Below are 21,867 nucleotides of genomic sequence, written 5' to 3' on the forward strand. Positions count from 1 at the left end.
CACGAATGTGGTTGAACAAAATTGTATGTGGGAGAAGTTTTCACCTGAGTAATTAGGAGAAGTATAGAAAGAATCCAAAACATTTATTTTCTGTCTTCTTTTTTCCTCTTTCCTTCTTTCTTTCCTTCCTCCCTCCCTCCTACCCTTTCCTCTCTCCCTCTCATCCTCCATCCCTCCCATCCTTCCTTCCTTTCTTCCTTCCTTCCTTCCTACCTTCCTTCCTTCCTTCCTTCCTTCCTTCCTTCCTTCCTTCCTTTTTTTTCCCCCCGAAGAAACGAATTGTTTATTTGGTTTCCTGGAGGTTGTTGTTACTGTTTTTTCAAGAAAGGCAATATGCCAGCTTGCGAGTTGATATCCTGATGATTTTTCTACTCTTAGAATAATATGCCTAATACCTTTTGTAAAAATAATGGTGAGGAGCCTAGCTGCTTCTTCCTTTTCCCACTGTAAATAGTTCTCCTGTTCCTGTCTTCAAAAGAAGTCCAGTGGCTACCAAGACTTATGCTTCTCAATTTTTTAGGAAGATTAAACCTGGATTTTACTTACAAAATCTAGGATGGAAAACTCTATGGTCTTGCTTGATTCTTACTTCACCTCTTTGTACTTACCAGGAATATAAAAACATATTTTAGATGAACAGGTATGAGAGAAGTTTCAACATTCTATGTGAGTGTCACATAATGCTCACTAATGAGACTTTATAACTTATAAAGCACTTCTGCTGATAAATCATATTTAATACTTACAATAATTTTGTGACATAAATGTAACAAATATTTTAAACTTCATGTTATTAATGAGGAAACTGATGCTCATGTGATATTGAAATGTATTTTTGCTTTGCTCAGCTTATCTTATATTTTCTGGGACCTGACTATTTTCTTTCGGGGAATTATTCTTTGCCCTCTCTTACATATTTTCCAAATCAGAGCTGCCATAATCTTACATGATCTCATCTTGCTGGCCACAAGGATCTCTCTAAGATGGTTGCATGTTCTATGCTGGACGAATATAATAACTCATTCTCCGGCCACAGTAATTCTAGAGCCAGTAAATTCTTTGATCAAACCTGGCCAATTAGAGTCTTTCCTTCCCTGCAATTTAAAATGAGAACCATGAGAAAAGAAGGGTGAAATTGTGAGGGGTGAAGTCTAGAGCTGACAGGCAATGCTGCCTAGTCCATGGAAGAAGGTGAACCTGGCATACAAAGAAAGGCAGAGATGAGAGAGGAAGGTAGTATGGATTCATATCCTCTAATTCCTCTGTTCATAAGACAAAGCTCTGTCTTTAGATAATACAATGTTTGTAACTATACAAACTGACAAATTACCCTTTATTTGATGAATCTGGTTTATGTTGGCTTTCTGTTTCATTGTCTTAAATCAGAAGAGTTCTAACACAACTGAGAATATAAAATCAGTACCAAATAATACTTAGTTAATTAGTGACAGATGCTGGAATAGACCCTGATTTTCTGATAGTCTAAAGTATACTTTAAAACACTTGACCATGATTACTTGAAGGACGCGGACACTGTCAATACTCCATCCGTGTCCCCTTAGATCCCTTTGCTACTTTTAGGTGCACAGGCTCCCAGTGGGCTTACCTCCCACTTACCTTTTTTGGAGGACTATCCTCAGGCTGTGTGCACCAGCTCAGCCTATGCTGCCTGAGAACCAGAAATGCCTGGGAATTATTGTCCCCTTGGGGCAGCCCTTAAAAGGACTGACAAGTGGTAGGGCTTAATTCTCTCATCTTTTGGTAAGGACGGCTCTGCGGTATGACTGATCTATGCTGTTTCCAGAGTTTCCTTGAAATATTGAGTCAAAGGTACCTTCCACAGGACTTGCTTAGTATTGCACCTTTACAAGGCCTCCTTCCCTTTTCATTCCTCTAGCAGGTCCCCCCCCCCGCCACACACACACTCCCATGGAACCCTCTCAGGGTGTGATTCTAAGGAACCCAACTGAAGATAATAGACTACCTTTTCCTAAGCTAAAGAGGGAAACACAGAAGTTCAAGGGTTCAGAAGGAGAGGACTCAGGTTAAGAACCTTAGGTGTGAGATATCAAAAGTAGGTGAAAGAGAACTGTTTGGGAGAGGGACATGAAAAATCAGGTACTAAGATAACCACTATAATTGTATTATTCCTCACCTAGAAATGGGAATTAATCAGAAAATGACCTAAAAATATGGTTCAGCCGTATTTCCAGTGAATTGAAAGGGTACACCTTCTTTACATGAGCCAAACGTTACAGAGCAGTATTTTACAGTGGTGTGTATCTTGGCTTAAAATTTAAGGTTATAATTTATTCTTCTTGGTTTATTTCCCAGTATTCACAGCAATGTCCAGCATACCTGACTGAGGAGTATTGTTGGCTGGAATCTTAGGAAGAAATCTTTACTGAAACCGTTGTAAGAAAGTTATCCTTCCCAAGAGTTCGGGAGTAAAATTACCAAGCAGCTGATTTGCTGATTCTCTGAGAAGTGTTTAACCTCTTCTCCCCAAAACAAATACACAGACAAAAATATTTTCTGCATTCACCAGCCAGTACCTACCTGAGCTGTCTATTGGAACCTTATTCAAAGGTAATCAAGAATAAAAATATGGATAATTCACTGATGTTAAAGTTACCAGAATTCTGAGATCTAAACCAGCAAAATTGAGTTAAGGAAAGTAGTTTTTGATTCAATTATTTAGGCATTTCAGTGATCCACTTCATTTTTTAAATATTTCTAAAGCCACCATACAAAATTTTTCTAATACATTTTCAAAATTTATTAGAAAGAGAAATATTTGTTCATCACTATTTAATTATACTTGTATATTTTATTTTATTTTTCATAAGCCACATATTTTATAGAACAGTTCCAAGCTATTCAGATGCCTTAAATAAAAAGTTTCATGAACATGAGCTTCTGTTCCTCAGTGTATTTCTTGTTTCCTGAATTTATGTTCATACTGAGTGTAGGCTTAGGGGTGTTGTAGGGTGTGTGTGTGTGTGTGTGTGTGTGTGTGTGTGTATTACTAATTCTTACTGTTCTCTTCATAGAATTTCCATGCCCCTAGTTCTAATAGATTGACCTTTCTGTCCTGACAGCCCATAGAGCAGTGCTATTCTCATATTCTAGACAGTAATCAAAAGAAAAACCTCAAAAATAATAGTTTTATAAACTTTATTTTTTCTGTTAGACTGTGAGATACTTGACGGCATGAACTGTGACCTATTCATCTTTGTATTCCCTGACTAGAATGTGAGCATATAGAAGATGCTCAACAAATATTTGTGGAATGAATGAATAAACAGCTTATGTGTAGAAAGTTCCAAATGGTTAGACTTTCCCCCCACAATCCATAATACTTCCAGGAGAAAAAAGAAATTTGGGGAAGAACAGTGGGTTCTAAGACACCGACTTCTCAATGTTGGACTTGTCTCCTCCTAGAGAATATTAGCAATATAGCTTAGAGGGAAGCACACAGAAAAAAGTGTGGCTTTTTTTTTTTTTTCCTTTTCTGTTCCTGGAACAGACTGTGTCCAATAAAAAATGTGGCACAGTAACTTTCAAGATGTGACCTATTCCATTTCTATTCCTTGACATAATCCTATTGGTAATTTAGAAACATTGCTATTATTTATATTTTATGTTGTAAAAGGTTAGTTTCTCTTGATAGAAAGATACTGTATAAATGTAATAAGCAATGCAACATAAAAGTCCATGTAAAACTGCAATATAGTGATTGTGCAAGGCTAAAGAAAGCAGTCTGGTAAATCTTAAACACAGAATTTCTGACTTCTGATCCAGGGCTTTTTTCAGTAAACTACAATCCTATTCACTTCACATTTCCTGGATTAGCTGTAGCAAAATATAAGACAATATTCTGCTCTATGCCAATTTCCCAATACAATGTGTAAGAAATTATAGGGGCGCCTGGGTGGCTCAGATGGTTAAGCGTCTGACTTCGGCTCAGGTCATGATCCCAGGGTCCTGGGATCAAGCCCCACTTCGGGCTCCTGGCTCTGCGGGGAGCCTGCTTCTCCCTCTCCCTCTGCCTCTCTCCGTGCTTTCTCTCTCTGTCTCAAATGAATAAATAAAATCTTTTAAAAAAAAAAGTGTAAGAAATTATAATATATAAATCTAAATTTTACCCAGGTTCCAAAAAGTCATGTAAGTCTCCTAAAGTAATGACAGCAGTATGAAAAGAGGTACAAGAAAAGCAGCTTTAATGCATGCAACAATACTAATGTCTATTAGTTAAATGAAAGAGTGATTATTATGATTATGCAACGTATTTTTCGTAACTGTTTCACAATACAGGTAATATTGTAATAAATATATGGGAACTTCTTTTAGATTAGGGGAAACACTCTATCCTCAAGATTACTACTTCAAACAAATGGAAACCTATTCTAAATTGAGCCATTAAGGAAAACAATAGAAATCTATACTGGGTTTCTTTTCTTATTAAAAAACCCAAATTTAACAAGAAATTAGACAAATATTTTTAAAAGTGTAACATCTAACACACTGTATTAACAGATTGCTCATCTGTTAGCCCATCACATCCTGAGTGCACAGTTTTTGCTTTGTTTACTAGTATATTCCCAGTTCTTAGCATACAGTCTGTTGCATGACAGAAGCTCAGTGGGTTTTTGTTGAATCAATTACACTTAATGTATCACTTTGTTGTACTTATTACTGCATTATATGTAGCCATACAATGTAGCTATGTTATCTATACTAAATGCTGTGGCCCACCTTACGACTTCAAACAACAAAGGCAAAATCTGGAGGCACATAATATATTGTTTTCCCACCTGTGTTGAATCACTAAATCATATCTCATAAAAATTAACTTAGCATTCATTATGTGTACAGCTCTGTGTCAGGCATTAGAGGGGTCATCTGGTGGGGGGATACAAAGCTAGAGAACAATCCAACACGTTTTAAAGTAATTTATCATTGTCTTTATAAAATGTTGCTTATTATTAAAATGGTGTTTACTAAAGGTCATTTTAAATTATTTAAGTACATTAGAGAGAAATATATGAAGTTTTTCAGATGCTAGGAGCAAATTATAAGGCCAATCTTAAAATGGATCTTAGAAAGTTTCATTTCTTTCATAGAAAGCTAATATATTTAGAATATAAATACAGAGGTGCCTGAGTGACTTAGTCAGTTAAGCGACCAACTCTTGATTTCAGCTCAGGTCATGATCTTAGGGTCATCAGCTGGAGCTCTGTGTCTGGCTCCATGCTGAGCGTGGATCCTGCTTAAGATTCTCCCTCTCCCTTTGCCCCTCCACCGACACTTGAGCTCATGCTGTCTCAAAAAAAAAAAAAAAGAAAAAAAGGAATATAAATACAAAATGCTTTGATTAAACTAGAAAATTTCCACACAATAAAATATATCATCTGTCATTTGGAGGATCTTACAGATGCCCTGAAAACTGTACATGCTTATGTAAATATTAGTTTTTTCTGCTTAAGGATTTAGAGAATGTCCCTCTGGGTGACAGTGTAGCTTATTTAGCTAATTCTTGAGCCCCATGAACCAAGGAGATTTTGATAGAGCTTAAATAGATTTCAGAACACTTTACCAATTTTTAGAGCTTCAAACTTTTCTAAAACTCTCCATATTAGCAGTGAGTGTGTCCAAAATCATTTCAGATTTAATTTAATTTCAAGATATTTTCTCATCCTAATAGAAAAATGATGCCAATTAAAGGCTTTTTTTCCCCAAAAAGAATTGTTAGGTGTGTTGATTAAAGTAGTTATACTGCATATACTTTTCAAATTACAACAATGACCAGTACCCCATCCTCAAGCTTCTTACATGCCACCAGCCCTACCTTTGCAAATCACTGAAACAGTTGAATTTAAGAGCTCATCAAACTTTTACTTTGCTCTTCCTCATTTCAATTTGTACTTTGAAAAAAAATTCTCCTTAATGCAGTCCCACTAAATTTCAGTGTAGGCTTTGGTCTTAAATTCTCCAGAACATGTATCAGTGCACATTTGGACACTTTTCATGTCTGTGCTCATTGTGTGGTGTAAGAGTCGTATTGCTTCCACTCTCTTTTCAGACGATTACCACTAGTTCACTGCTCCCTTTTTATTACCGCTTCTTTGGCCGAACTTCTTTGGAACTTTATGCCAAGATCGAGATATATTTCTACTTTGATAATTTTATTACTTTGGAATTGTGGAAACATGACGTTCACTTGCACTCTCTTTGGATATTACCTTTTAGATTAAGGTATGGTAACACTTAAGAAGGCCCTAGTTCTTGAAATTGACAAGCACGAAGATGAACTGAAAAAAATATTATATATAAAACAGTAATGATATAGGTAATTAGATAATCAATTTAGTCATAGAAGCCCTTAGTATTGGATTTAGGGATACAGAATGGTTTTTCGAAGAAAAACTTAAGCAGGCTCAAACTCTGTTCTAGTCACATGCTAGCTCTCCAGTCTCAGTGTAGTGGCCCTGCGTTAATTGGACTTCTACCTCCCCTTCTCCCTTTTCCAGTCAAAGTCCCTAACTTTACTTTGGTCTCTTATCTCTCCTACATTCTCTTTCCACATGTTTAGATGGGGCCTCATCCTTGACTCGAGTTGGAGTGAGAGAACGTATCTAAAGTTCACTGGTGGATCTCATTGCTTCAGATCGCAATGCTTAGCTCAGGCCCGGGCATGAGACATGATCAGAGCCAAGTAAGAGGCAGCGAGGCTTCTTTTGGAACTGCCAGAACAGAAGTGGTGCTCCATCACCGTGAGTTACTTGAGAGAGGTCCAGGCTAGGCTCTGCAGGAGCTACCTCATTGCCATCTGTAGCCTGAGACTGAAGTCCATTAGAGAAGGTGTAAAAGAGTCCTGATGACATTGTTAGTACCCTGTGTTCACCTCTGCCAAAAATAGGCCTTATTTCGAGAATTCTCAGTTATATGATGCAATAAATTCCTTTTTGGCTTAAGCCATTTGGGGATGGTTTTTATACATGTACTTAAACTTTAGTGTTTATAATAAATAACTCTCACTGACTCAGATTTTGGTATCCAAATGTGGGAATGTTAGAATAATATATTCTAAAATTTTGAAACTGGATGAGTAGAAACAGTATATAGAGTGGTGAGGTGCCCCTAGACTGGGACACTGGTAACTTTTATTCTTGGTAGTAAGATAGCTACTTAGAATATTATGTATTAGATTGTGGAATTTAAACAATGAGTCTATTAAGTCTGAAGAATACAGGATTTTTTTGGGGGGGTAAAAAAAATTTAGGATGCTAGAGTATGTTGGTCACCTTTTGTTCTTAGTAAAAGACCTATAAGAAATCAAAAAACTTAGTTAAACCTGACCTATCTGGAAGCAGGGAAAAAAGAAAATATAATTTTTCTACAAAAAGCCAATTTTGCTTTTAAGGCTTGCTATTTATGATGTTTGAAGGACTAGAAATGGGAGGCGTTACATGATGGAAATGCTACCCAAACTAACAATCAGAGGCAAGGTGGCAGGTAATAATCAAGAACCTCACGTGATATACTTCCTGTATCACAAGGGGACAATTGCGTCCAGAGAGTTGTGGCAGAAAAGACAAGATTATATAGAGTTTTGTCTACCCAGGCTTTCAAATTACCCATTGAGCTGAAAAGAGAAGATGTAAATTCCAGAGCGAACACAGCATTGTGCTGCTCAATAAAGGCAGAGACTACAAATGAACTGGGAAGGTTTTTAGTCTTATTAATTTTCATTTGGGGCTTCTGATATTTGCAATGTGAAGCGGCTTCAACTGTTAAATTTAGTCTCACAGAGCCTTGGTTTCTTATATGTAAAATAGGAAGGACAGTAACTTCCTCCCAGGATGAATTTAAGCATTAAATTAGACCATACAAGTTGGAGGATTAAGCATTTTGCTTGGTACATAATTGAGACTTGATGTTGCAACAAATATTATTGGTGTAGGTAGTTCAGAGTTCCAGAAAAGAAAGCTTAGGGTAATTTAAACTGTAATAATTTATATAGTGAATAGTAAACTTGTAGAATTCATTATTTGAAGAAATAGTACTGATGGTAAATACATCTTTAAAAATAACAGACCCACAATGGATTACTAATGAAGCTAAGATTTTCTATCTATACGTTGGTAGCAACATATGATTTAAGTGCCAGTACCACTATTACATAACACTATTATATAACATTGTAAATATTTATCTTTGTGTGTGTTTATTTTATGTTTATATTTATTTTTCTCCCAGCTAGACTATCTTTGTACCATCAATATTTAACATACTGCTTGGATCATCGTAGACAACTATTTTATGTTTGTTAATTAACTAATGAAAATTATTTTCTCTTGCAACAATCAAAAAAGAGCCATATTTAAAGCATAAATCTAATCAAAGTAATTATTTTTTCAATGTAAATGCATACTTAAAATCCTCAATAAATTTGTATATAAAAGATTCCCCTAATCCCTTTTTTATTCTAGAGAATTTTACCATGATGTAGAGTGTTACCTGTTTTTCTTTCTAGGGTTTTTTTATACTGACTCTTCTTGTAATGTTTTTTCAATCTATTGAATTATTTATCATGGTCCCCAGCCTTGGGCCCAGGCCTACTAGTTATACTAAGTAGAATTACAAATTTTTGGTGAAGGTACATGACAAATAAGAGTGGGATGAACTGTGGAAGCAAAAAGTGAAAGAACAAAAAATTAAACTGAAATAAAACTAAAAATCCTAATTAAATTTAGTGGGTTGAGTTCAGTTTTAGAATGGAAAAGTTAGGAATGTGGTAGAAGTAATTCCAGTATGATTTATTATAGTATAGTTTTGTATACATACTCCAGACTTTCCTGAAAGTACCAATTTTATTATTTTCAATATAGTGTATAATTAATACAACTTATTTTTTCTGTTTTTGTGAGATGTCTTATACATAGGAAAATTTTCTTTATTGGACTAGAGATTTCAATTTTGCATCAAAAAACTTGGCATAGTCACACAATGTATTCAAAAACTTTTATTGAGTACTCTTTATGCTCTAAGTACTGTCTTGGTTCAGAGGATACCATAGCCCTTGCCTCAAGAAACTTCTGGTCAATAAGCAAAAATGATGACAAGGTAGATAATGACAATGCAAAATGTGAAGTGTTATGATAAAGAAGGCACAGAGAATGGGTACCTACACTAGATTGGGGAAAAAAATTGGGAGATGTTAGAAAATCTTCTGAGCTGAGTCTTGAAGGAGGAGTTAGCCAAGTCTAATGGGTGGGATTGGGACCTGGGAAGTCATTCTCTACAAAGAAGCTACAATTTGTGAAGGACCATGGTTGAGAAAGAGTATGGGGCATTGAAGAACTGCAAATAATTTAGTGTAATTGGAGCCACCTTAGGAAAATGATGAAGCTGGAGACCCTGGCAATGGCTAAATTAAAAGAACTGCAGATACCCTAAGGTTTGAACTTTAAGTTTGCCAGTATCTATTGAATGACTTTACACGGATGGATATGACATGATCCACTTTGTTTTTTAAATGAATTCCTGAACGGATGAGGACAATGTATAAGAAGGGGCAAAATGATAAGCAGGAGATCAGTTTAGCAAGCTATAGTAATCCAAGACCTGATACTTGCCTAAACCAAATTAATGGTGTTAGGATGGAAAGAAGCAGATGAACTAAGAAATACTAAGAACAGAATCTACAATTTTGTGTCTAATTGAATGTTGGTGATGAAGTATAAATTTTTATCTCAGGAAATTAATATATGTTGGTGTCATTCATTGAGATAGGGAATACAGAGAGAGAGATCAAAGTGTAAAATGAGTTTGGTTTTCGTATATGTTAAATTTGAAGGTCTTTTGGGACATTTAAGTGAAAATATCAGGCACTTAGTTTTACTGAAAAGATTGAAGTTATCTTATTCTCCTTTTGGTGATGGGTTTAGGGTGGAATACATAACCAAGTTTTTATCAATTAAATGTAATGGTAAATGTCCTGGGGCCTTCTGGGAAGGATTCTCTTGATAAAAAGAAAGAAATTCCTATAGGGAATTCATGCGCTTCTTTCCCATTTGAACATTGATTTATAGGGACCTGATGCTTGGAACTGCAGAAAGGTTCTTTTGACCATTAGGCAAAAGCAAGGAGAATCACAAAGAAGTGGAACCAAATCCCTGATGTTACTGAGCTACTGGATTTACCAATTCCAGAATCATTCAACTATGGATTTACTTTAGATGAGATAATAAAAACACTTATTGTCTGAGCAACTTTTCTTCTTTGTTATTTGCAGCTGAAGGCATTCCAACCTGAGGACTGAGAGGTGATTTGAAGATAATTCAGTGGAATGAGTATAGGCAACTCTTTAAACAGCTGAATTGTGATTATAAAGGAAAAGATGCTACGATTTAGTTGGAGATATGGCATCAAGTAAGTTTTTTTTTTTTCTTATTTAACGGGCAACATTTAAGAATATCTAAATACTAACATTACAGGGGAAATTACAATTGAGACAGAAATTTAAGGCAAGAGAATATCATGCATGGAGCTGATTGAATAGGAAAAGCTTTTGGAGGAAGGAGACCTCGTTCTGTCTAACAACAAGGTGACACAGGGAGATAAACATAAGACTTAACTGGTATGTGAACTTCTTTACTTTTATTCAGTTTCTGTCACAACATTTTATTTATTGTTTTTATTTTGTTTGGCAACCAGAACCGAGTTTTATGTTTTGGATCATCACAGATTGAGATTTTTGGGAATTTCTCTCTTTCCATCATCAGAAGAGAATGCCCTCCAGAAAAAAAAAAAAAAAGTATCAACAGTATGTATATGCCAGGTGTGGGAGAGCCTGTGCATTTGGAATGAGACAGGCAGCAATGGATTGTGTCAGTAATTGTCAAAATCCGATTTCTGGGGCCAGCTGGCTTATCGAAGCACACACTGTTCTGGAGAATCTACGAGTCAAATTGGTACCAGCTGAGGAGACAGATATTGGGCTGAAGGCCAAACTAAATAAAAAGATATAAGAAAAGGACAAATTCTGAGTAGAAGAGAAAAAACGGAGCATACCAAAGAGTTATTTGATAGTTGTTTTTAAGGATACAACTGAAGAGGTTTGCATTCGCAGCCTCAAAGCCCAAAAAGCATTCTCTTATTACACTCAAGGGTGGGGAATGGAAGCATTTCAACTGGCTACAGTAGGAACATACCGAGAAACCTCAGTCCGTTATGTACACAATTTCCATAAACTGACATTCTGCATTTACTCTTTCTTAACTAGATGATACCAAGAAATGAAATCCAAAATCCATCACTGTAATTAACTCCAGTATACATGGCAGTATTTGCTGCCCACAAAGTTACGACTGATATTAAACTGTTACTGAACAATTAAAAGTTAAAATTGATTCTTAGTGAAACAATAGATTGAAGGTATGCTTTTTTATTTAGAAATATACCTCTCCTATAAGATTCTGTACATAGAAATCCATACCTTTAACATTGTTTCCAGATGTACTTTTGGCAAAATTTTGTTTGTTTGTTTAGCTAGACCTGTTTCTTAAACCACGTGAAAGATTATATATTACTGAATAGAACCATTTTTGAGGCTTAAGGTTGAAATAGGAGATACTAGTGATTACATATCTCAGTAATTTCCCATTCCAGAATGATATGGAGTGCAAGAATAACAATGACCCACCCATAGCTTAATTTCTTTACATACTAGCCAAAAAATTCAAAAATCAAATTAATCTTTCCTTGAGTTGTGTGTACTGAAAGCTATGAGAAACCATTAATGAAGTCGTACATCTTTCAAAAAGTGATTAACCAGGTAGAGGGGAACTGGCAAGTGTTCAAAAAAAAAAAACCAAAACTTTATTTAGTGTTTGGGCCAAAACTGTAAATTATTTTCAAATTATTTGCAGTGTACATTTCACTGCTCCATTGAACTAAGAAGAAATCTATTTGTTCAGCTGGAAGATGTTCCTCTTGGCACAGTATCAAATTTACAAAAGCAATGAGAGAAAGTGAAAACATTTTGAACATTTTGAGTGCAAGGAAGTAATATAAACTAATACAGAGCATATTTTATAAAGAATTATTTCTTTTCTGTATTTTTATGTTTCTGAGAACACTATTCAAATTTGCTAATTAGCTAAATATTTGAGAAGTATTTGATTTTGTTATAAGTGAGACACTACTATTATACATTGTAAATGCCTTCCCTACCACTTCTATTTTTTTTCCTTTCTCCTGTATTTCTATTTTTTAACCTAAGTTACTAGAATGTTAAATAAATTGTTAATAAGTTAGTGACACCAGGCTGCAAAATAAATAAATGAATACTTGTGTAATATATGTTGGCATTACAACAAAAACATTTAATTTATTTTTTATGTTTCCACTTTATAAAATGTACAGATATTAAAGAAAAATTGCGAAATGCAGAGTAAGGTAATGAAAAAATAGAACAATATCTTCTATCACCTCACTACCCAAAGATTATCAGCAGTAGTATAGCTTTTTCTAACCTTTAACTTTATGACTAAGCTTTAAAACATTGAAGTGCTCTGTTGTGATGAGCACTGGATGTTATACATAACTAATGAATCGTTAAACACTATATTAAAAATTAATGATATTCTATATGTTGGCTAATTGAACATAATAATAAAAAAATTGAAGTGCTTGGTATAATACTTTAAATGTAATCCATATATTGGTATTTCAGTAAAAATTATATGAAAGTATCATATATATTATTATACATATGTATATATACAGACAATAATATATGTATATTATTATATATATCTACATATATACACATTTTTTTTAGTAGCTGTGTGATAGTCTGTTTAGTGAACATTTAGATTAATCATAATCTTTCAGCAGCATAGGTATTATTGATGAAGTTTTATAATAGTGGTACATTATTTATAATAGTTCCCTTAAATTAGTTAAACACATGTTTATTGAACAGCTGTTTTGTGCTAAGCTCAGAGGTGTTAAGACACATTCCCTACCTTAAGAAGAGTATTACAGCCGCTCTGGAAAACAGTGTGGAGGTTCCTCAAGATGTTAAAAATAGAGCTACCCTATGACCCAGCAATTGCACTGCTATTTACCCCAAAGATACAGATGTAGTGAAAAGAAGGGCCATATGCATCCCAATGTTCATAGCAGCAACGTCCACAATAGCCAAACTGTGGAAAGAGCCGAGATGCCCTTCAACAGATGAATGGATAAAGAAGATGTGGTCCATATATACAATGGAGTATCACTCAGCTATCAGAAAGGATGAATACCTACCATTTGCATCGACATGGATGGGACTGGAGGGGATTATGCTAAGTGAAATAAGTCAAGCAGAGAAAGACAATTATCATATGGTTTCACTCAAATGAGGACCATAAAGAATAGCACAGAGGACCACAGGGGAAGGGAGGGAAAACTGAATGGGAAGAAATCAGAGAAGCAGACAAACCATGAGAGACTCTGGACTCCAGGAAACAAACTGAGAGTTACAGAAAGGAGGGGGGTTGGGGTTGGGGTAACCGGGTGATGGGAATTAAGGAGGGCATGTGTTGTGATGAGAACTTGGTGTTATATGCAACTAATGAATCATTGAACACTAAAAAAAAAAAAAGAGTATAACAGTGGTGAAGACTGCAAAATAAATAGTTCATTTAACATTTTGAAAGACTGATAGGATAGCAGGCTAAGGCAATGATGTCAGGAAGCTCAGACTCTTGTTAACACTAGAGCCACCTTTATAGAGAAGTTTGCATCAGATGAGGTCTGCTCTTGGAATCCACTTGTTAAAGGACAAATTTTACCCTGGTGACAAATCCTGCTTTTTCTAAGATATGAGAATAAGCTAGGCCAGTGTAAAATAGGAAGGGGCTCATGTATTTTTGGAAGTTTACCACAATGGGCAGTCTTCAGTCAAAACTTTTGAGGAACTCCTTCAGAAAGATAGCTTTGTTGGAGAAGTGATGTTGAACTGCTTGCATTTATATCTCTGGATGCCATTATGAACTTGTTAGACTACTTTGTGGCATTTTCTTAATTTCAATATCTACTAGTAAAATATAAGCTCCATGAGAGCAAGAATATATATATAGAACTTTGAAAACTTCCTTGTACAAAGGTGTTCAATAAATACACATTGACTTTGTATGGAAAAAATCAGTCCCTATTCCAATAAGCCATTCTGGGCTTTTGACTTAAGTCTGTCTTTTTTTTTTTTTAAGATTTTATTTATTTATCTGAGAGAGACAGAGAGAGAGCATGCATGAGTGGGAGAGGGGCAGAGGGAGAGGGAGAAGCTGAGCAGAGCAGGGAGCCCTGATGCAAGATTGATCCCAGGGTCCTGGGATCATGACCTGAACCCAAGGCTGAGCCACCCAGGTGCCCCAACTTATATTTCTCTTAGTATTGCCTAGAAGGCGTTAAAAAAAAAAAAAGAACAAAACAAGTGGAGACCAGCTCTGAAAATTTCTGGAGCAGAAAAACAACAGTGTAGTCTGACAAACAAAGCTTAATTTAGCTTATTTTGAAGAGCTAACTTGACCTGAGTCACTTTTTGCTTATGACTCTGAAAATCACAAGCAAAACTTAAACTATTTCCAAAGGTTGATATGAGGTAGCCACTGGCCAATTCCCCATCATTCAAGAAAATTCTAATATCATCCAATCACTGCGAAGAATAAACAGTCACTGCTTTCTCACTATTTATAGATAATGCTTCATAACAATGTATGTCTGAGCCTCATTCCATGTTTGGTTTGAATGCTCCCAATTTGCAAAATGTCTTTGTGGTATGTATACAATAAACTTTTACTAATTACTACTTTGGTGACTCATAGGTTTTACCTCTGTAATTTCTGAACTTCCAACAAAGTCATATGCTATAGGGGCCTAAATATAATAATATTGCAAATTTAGGGCCTTACATGGGTAAAGGAATAGAAAATAAGTGAAAGTGTTATTTAAATAGACTATTCTCTTCCTGCATCACCTCAAACTTAAGAAGTTATGGAGGGTTCTGTTCATGAGTCTTTTCAAAATTCCCCAGAATAGCAGGGCATCCAAATGAATGATGATTCCATGTGTTCTGCCCATTCACCCAGAAGGCTGCTAGCTTTGCATGGAGGCTCTCTTCCTTTCTTGACGGCCTTTCATGCTTCTGTTAAAAGAACTACAAAACCTAATTGAGGATATAGGATGGTAAAGAAGTAAATTATTAGTTAAAAATGATGACAGGTCAATAGAACATTTACCTAAAAGGAAGTCTGAGTGTCACCACCAGAATTCGGTTACACAACCTAAGGAGTGTACCTAAGGTGTAGATTTACTAGAGACTCAAAGTTTTTGGTTCTAGTTGCTTGACTTACAGTTGGTTCACCTCCAAGTGTTGAAATAGATAATATATGCACAAGGGCACATTTTATATATTATTATTTATTTGGCCCATATGTTGGGATGTAAATATACTTGTCACATGAGTCAATCAAACTGAATATGTTAATTTATTTCGTGGATATGTCTCACTGGTGTTATGAAAAACGTGCTGTTATGTCCTATCAGCTTTACAATATTAAAAACCTCTGTTTTTGTTGTGCAGTGGTTTAACAAAGGTATAAAGAACAAAATAGTCTTCCCTAATGTACCTTATACTCCAGTGATTCTCTAAAGAGACCACATTTTTCACACTTCTATATTTTTTATTAATGTATACCTTCCCCACCATTTCAAGGCTAATAAATATCTTTTTATCTTTTGAGACTCAGCTAAATGAAAATCCTTGTGCTAAAAGGCACCTCTATCAAAACATTTCTGTCATTTGTCATTATTTAGTGTCTGTTGCCCTAGTTAGAACATAGGTTCTGCAAGAACGAATTAAAAAAGAAGGTCACTGAATGAAAACATTCAGTTTGAAGGTCTAAACCTTGATGTCTTCAATATGTATTTGTATATTAACCAGTCTAGACTTCAATTTACTCATGTGTTAAAAAAAGTACATTTCAACTCAAATATCACATATGTATATGATGGATCACTGATCACTACAAGTCAACCATTAATGTGAAATAACAGAAGTCATGTTGCCAGTTAATCTCTGCCAAACCTTTACTTTACATTATATTTGAAATAGGAAGAGAAATCATTTTTCTTTTCTTTGAAGTTGATTCTATTAGTAAAGGATTGCTTTTTATTGTATAAAATTTAAGCTTTACTTTTTGGTTTTATTATCTTTCTACTCAAATTTCTAAATTTGTATCCAAACATGATCAGATATTTCCATTTACCATCATTAATTAGCTCACATTCCCTACTCCTCTTTGAAAAGATATTTAATTACATTATTTAATACTTGGAAAATGTGAATGTGGTTATTGTTTTCAGAGTTCTACTTTCTTTCCTTGATTCCAAACAATTCTTTTCGAATTTCTCAAAAGACTTTTGTGTAGCTATAAGAGCTTATCTTTAAGGGTTTTTGTTTGGTCTAATTATTTACTCCAAATATTTCTGAAAACTCATCTTCCTGACTTCATCTTGTTTTGCAATTTTGAACTGTAAAGAAAGCAAATGCCGAAAAAAGCAACTGCATTTGCACAAGAACATTGAGTTATTTAAGATACTAACCTATTGGGGCATGTGTAAAATGCCACAGCAGTTGGCAATGCTTAATCAAGGCATTAATAGTAAATGGAAGCATTTAGATTTATATATCATTTGAGGAAACTAAGTAACTCAGTAGTCACTAAATAAAATTCATGAAAAACAGCTCAATTATATTTTTTTCATCAACAAAATAGGATGGTTTATTTAAATTTTAAAATCCCATTGAGATTTCAGCAGGGAGTCTATGAAACTAATGAGTTTGTGTTACCATTCATGTATGAAGGATTCATTCAAAACAATTTTGTCAAAATATGTTGATAGCATCACTAATGGATAAAATTAATTAAAAGTAAAAGTTAGAATATAAGTAATATTGAATTTCATCCTCTCTTCCAAAAATAAAAAAGAGAAAACTTTGAAAATGTTAAGTATATTAAAATTATTTTTCTAGAATTTTATCTGGAATATTGTTATGTATCCATTATACTAAGAAAAATTTTTCATTAGTTTTTTAAAATTAAATCATAATTGTAGAGTGGAGGGATTTTAAATAGCACAATCTTTTCCTGTGTCCTAGAACATTTTCCTTCTTGTGTACTCCTTAAACACTTCTTTAAGATTACCTTGAACAGGGGCGCCTGGGTGGCTCAGTTGTTAAACGTCTGCCTCTGGCTCAGATCATAACCCCAGGGTCCTGGGATCAAGCCCCGCATCGGGCTGTCTGCTTGGCGGGAAGCCTGCTTCTCCCTCTCCCACTCCCCCTGCTTGTGTTCCCTCTCTCGCTGTCTCTCTCTCTGTCAAATAAATAAATAAAAATCCTTAAAGTAACAATAAAAAAAAGATTACCTTGAACATACTGCCTCTGAAAATGCTTTTTGACTTCTTCAACAATAATCAAACATGGTCAATTTTCATATCTAATTAAACCAAAAATGTCATAAAATAGGGATATACAGTAACAGTCTCATATGAGAGGTGGAACAAAGATGGAAATGAAATAAGAAAATTCAGTACTATTTTTGAATAAGCTGGAATCTTTTATCAATTATTTGCTGTATGACTATGGCCAAGTTAATTAATCTCTCTGAATTTCTATTTCCCCATCTTGATTCAGGAAAGATAATTATAATTACTCTCTAGAGTTCTTGTGATGATTAAATGAGTTAACCTTATCTCTTGCCTAGGAAAAGAGATGGGACTAACATTTCATTATCTTATCTTGTTTGAGGTTGGTGAAATTTACGGTCTGTGCCCTTGTCATGGGTGTCCCATAAATCCCTCCCTCTTACTGATTAACTAAACCTTACCTTGGGGACACTCCGAACTCAGCTGCATTCTCAATTTGGTACTCAGCAATTTCTATTGCAAGGCCACCTCATCCCTTACTATAGATGTTCCATGGTGGGCCAACCTCCTTTCAACTCTCAAATATCTCAGTGTTTCACAGTGTGATTCATAGGGATCTCTGGATTGCTCCTATGTCATGCACAACCATGGGAGAACTAGGGTATAGAACATTCCTTTCTCACTGCTACAGAGAAATTCAGTAAAAATTGACTGGATTGAGGGGCACCTGGGTGGCTCAGTCGGTTAAGCATCAGACTTTTGATTTTGGCTCAGACCATGATCTCAGGGCATGAGATCGAGCTCCAAGTCAGGCTCCATGTCCGGTATGGAGACTGCCTAAGATTCTCTCTCCTTCTCCCTCTGCCCCCCCACCACTTGCTCACCCTTTCTCCCTCTCAAAATAAACAAACAAAATTGACTGGATATGTAGCCAAAATAGATTAAGATAAGAGTTACTAGACTTATCCTATTGAATCTACATTTGGTATAGAATCCCTTTTGGGATCCATCACTTTATGAGTAGTCATTGTATTCTCCAAAATATCACTTAAAAGTCTAATGATTATAAGAGATGTAACCATAAAGTATTCTCCCCATTTTTCTCCAGAACTGCAAAAGATACCAAGAGACATAGCAACATCAAACATCTGTTAAATGTTAATAATTTTAATAAGAAATAATTTTATGGGGCACCTGGGTGGCTCAGTCGGTTGAGTGACCGATTTTTGGCTTTGTTTCAAGTTGTGATCTCATGGGCTGTGAGATCAAACCCTGAGACTAGCTCCACGCTCAGCAGGATGTCTGCTTGAAGATTTTCTCCCTCTGCCCATCCCCCCACTTGCACGTGCATGTACTCTCTCTCGCTCTCAAATAAATAAATCTTTAAAAAAAAAGAAATATTAACTTTAGAAGTATCTTTTCTTGGATCTTAAGATGCAATGTTTAGTATCTATTATTCAAAGAACATTCTAATATCCCTAAGTCTTGTCCAACACTTACATAGTGTTATGGACTGCATTTTCTTGTCCTTCCAAAATAATATGTTGAAAGTCTAATCTGCAAAGTAACAATATTTGGAGATAGGACCTTTATAGAAGCAATTAATGTTAAATGAGTTCATAAGGGTGAGGCTCTGATCCAATAGGATGAGTGTTTTGTTTTGTTTTGTTTTGTTTTGTTTAAAGACAATAGACACCAGAGAGGGAGTTAAATCTCTCCCTCTTCTTCTCACTCTGTGTATATGTGTGTGTGTCTGTCTCTCTGTCTCTCTCTGTCTCTCTCTGTCTCTCTCTCTCTCTCACACACACACACACACACACACACAGTGAAAATGGCATGTGAGGAAGCAATAAGAAGACAGCTGTGTGTAAGCCAGGAAAAGAGTTCACCAGGAACTGGATTGGTTAGCACCATGATCTTGGCTTTCCAGCCTCCAAAACTATGAGAAATAAATTTCTGTTGTTTAAGGCACCCAGTCTGTAGTATTTTATCATGGCAGCCTGAGTGGACTAAGGCACATGGTAATGACAATTATAAAATTTATAGCAATACTGATTATAAGTAATTATATACTTTATTTTTCACACTATTTTATTAGTCATATTGTAGAAAAGTAAAAATAAGCAAAACATTTTTAAAATAACAACCATTATTCTGAATTCCTGTGTCTAAGTACTATCATAGAAACAATATTTGGCTTACAGTAGTTTTTCCCTTAAAAAAGTTGCAGTTTTCTTAGGCACAAAAGACATGCAGAAGATAAAATTATAAACCAGTGTAAGAAACTAAATTACCACTTGGAAAATTTTGTGGTAAGTGGTCTGCCACAGGTGTACATATGTCCATTTTTTGTATTTTTATCTACTAATTCAAAGTTTTTCATTGCTAAATATTCCTGGGCTAAAAAATACCTTAAAACTGTGTGTATTCTTTAATTGCTTTTACTGTTATTGAGGAAAGCAATCTGATTAGACAGTGGAAAGACGTGAAAGATTTAACATATTATACCATTCGGTGGTATTTACATTTTAATTGAACTGACTGGAGGAAATGATGTTTATTCCAATAAGACACATTTTTTAAAAATTTATTTATTTGAGAGAGAGAGAGAGAGAGCACATGTACGAGCAAGCACGGCAAGGGGCAGAGTGAGGGGGAGAGAGAAACTTTAGCAGACTCCTCGTTGAGCTCAGAGCCCACACGGGGCACGATCTCACAACTCTGAGATCTTGACCTGAGCTGAAACCAAGAGTTGGATGCCCAACCGACTGTGCCACCCACCCAGGGGCCTCCCGATAGGACACATTTCTATTGGCAGAATTTCAGCATTGTGGTTAATCATTTATGGCCAAGAAGCAGCTCCTGCCTATCCTACCTATGCATAAGTGTTAATCTGATGACATATTACAAAATGGACAAATTCATAACCTTAATCACAAACTGTGACATGATTAAAGAAAAAAAATCTAGGTGGTCTAAGAGGGCTTCATGCAAGAGTTGTATGCAAATAAAGTTTGCTCTAGTTTTTGAAGGCGAGGTAAAATATGGCTAATCAATGAAAAAAGTAAAGGAAAGCAAAGTCACTCCAGAATGAATGAGCAGAAAAATCTGGGGATATCGTTCAAGAATAATTTAAATACAAGATTTAACTTTAGCAATATTTTTTATTTGCCTTAGGTGCTTTTCCTGTGTGACCCTCCCTACTCCCCTAGAATGGTCATTAGTTTTCAGATTAAAAAGGAGAATTTTTCTTTCTTTCTTTTTTTTTAAAGATTTCATTTATTTATTTGAGAGAAAAAGTGAGAGTAAGAGAGAGAGCATGAGCGGGGGAGAAGGAGAGGGAGAAGCAGGCTCACCGCTGAGCAGAGAGCCCGATGCAGGACTCGATCCCAGGACCCTGAGATCATGACCTAAGCTGAAGGCAGATGCTTAACTGACTGAGCCATCCAGACACCCTCTCAGATATCTTTCTTTCTGATAACTTTGTTAAAATCTCAAATGCTCAAAGTGAGTCTGAATACTTACATTTGGACACTGTTGCTTTTGTTTTCATATACAGTATTTAAATCACTGGAATAAAACTAAGAACTTGTCTTGGCTTTTAAATATGAAAAACTAATTTCTAATCATGGTCCTAATTGAATGAGTGTGTGATTGGTGTGTGCCTGAAAACCTATCAGCTCAACAGGAAGAAAAACAATGCCTGATACTCTGATCTTTCTTTTTGAAACCCACTCCTTATGTTTTTGGCTTAGATCAGTCCACTCTGATTAACTTTTAGGAATATTTCACTAGTTATACTTCATAAGAAAGAATATTTATAGTTCTATAGATAGTAGGGTTATATGTATAAAAGTTAAAAGCAATATTGTAATAGTTTTGATGAGGGATAGAAGCACAAAAATGTTCACCTTTAGCCCAGAAGGCTGACCTATAGCCTGCAAAGTTCCAATAAGGATCAAATACCTACTGGTTGCTACCTTCTTAAAAGGTCTCATGACTGCCTGTACCTCTCACCGACAGTTAATATCAAACTGAGTGATAAGCACCAGAGAAATATTACAAAAGTAGTTTTACAAGTAGAAATTCGAAGAAGACATTTATGATCTAATAATCCCTATACATCCTCCCCCTTGAAGACTAAGCATATAACCACCAGCTTCATGCAGCAAATGTGCAGGTTTCTGCCCACAGGTCCTGTCCCCTACTATAATAAAAACACCTTTTTGCACTACCAACATCTCAAGAATTCTTTCTTGACTGTTTGCTCATAGCCCCACATCAATTTCATTTCTAAGATCTCCATCTTGATCTCTTTTTAATGGTTGCCTATTATTAATTTATGGCTATCTTTGCCTCTCAATTAAAATTTAAAACTTT

The sequence above is a fragment of the Halichoerus grypus genome, chromosome 5 (assembly GCF_964656455.1).
Source record: "Halichoerus grypus chromosome 5, mHalGry1.hap1.1, whole genome shotgun sequence".
Lineage (NCBI taxonomy): Eukaryota > Metazoa > Chordata > Mammalia > Carnivora > Phocidae > Halichoerus > Halichoerus grypus.